The 753-nt window shown below is 44.5% G+C and overlaps 1 non-coding gene across 1 annotated transcript; it reads left to right on the forward strand.

Moving 5' to 3' along the window:
• Nucleotides 1-403: 403 nt before the first annotated feature.
• On the forward strand, nucleotides 404-507 carry LOC112739254 (small nucleolar RNA R71). Its single transcript, XR_003170189.1, has one exon. It is a non-coding gene; the product is annotated as a small nucleolar RNA R71 (small nucleolar RNA).
• The last annotated feature ends 246 nt before the right edge of the window (nucleotides 508-753 follow it).

The raw sequence follows: 753 nt of genomic DNA on the forward strand, positions 1-753 counted from the left end.
GGAGTATGGATCATAGTTTTTCCTTGGTGAATTCCCAATGTAGTTGGCTTGCTCCTGACTCCCTTCTGCTTCTTGGTTTACTCCTTCTTGTGTTGTTGATGAAGTGGAGATTGCTGCTACTTGGTTCATCTCCATCTTCTTGGTGATGTCAGCCAGCTGCTGGGTAATGAGCTTGTTTTGGGCAAACAGAGCATCTACATTGTTTAGCTCCATCACTCCTCTTGTGTTCCCTCTTTCGGAAGCATAGAAGTAGTCGTTTTCTGCTACTGTTTCAATAACATCTATGGCTTCCTCAATGGTCTTCTTCTTGTTCAAAGACCCTCCAGATGAATGGTCTACTGCCTTCTTTGACTCATAAGAGAGCCCTTCATAGAAAATGTGCAGCTGGACCCATTCATTGAACATGTCAGGTGGACACCTCCTTGTTAAGTCTTTGAACCTCTCCCATGCTTCATACAGAGTCTCACTATCCTCTTGCTTGAAGGTTTGAACCTCAGCTCTCAGCCTATTGATTCGTTGAGGAGGGTAGAATCTTGCTAAGAATTTGTTCACCACATCTTCCCAAGTTGTCAAGCTCTCCCTTGGGAAGGATTCCAGCCACTTGGCTGCCTTGTCTCTGAGTGAGAAGGGAAATAAGAACAATCTATAGGCGTCAGGATGAACACCATTAGATTTCACTGTGTCACATATTCTCAGGAAGGTGGTCAAATGTTGGTTGGGATCTTCTTGAACACCTCCTCCAAACGAACAGTT

Source organism: Arachis hypogaea, chromosome 13, assembly GCF_003086295.3.
Source record: "Arachis hypogaea cultivar Tifrunner chromosome 13, arahy.Tifrunner.gnm2.J5K5, whole genome shotgun sequence".
Taxonomy (NCBI): Eukaryota; Viridiplantae; Streptophyta; class Magnoliopsida; order Fabales; family Fabaceae; genus Arachis; species Arachis hypogaea.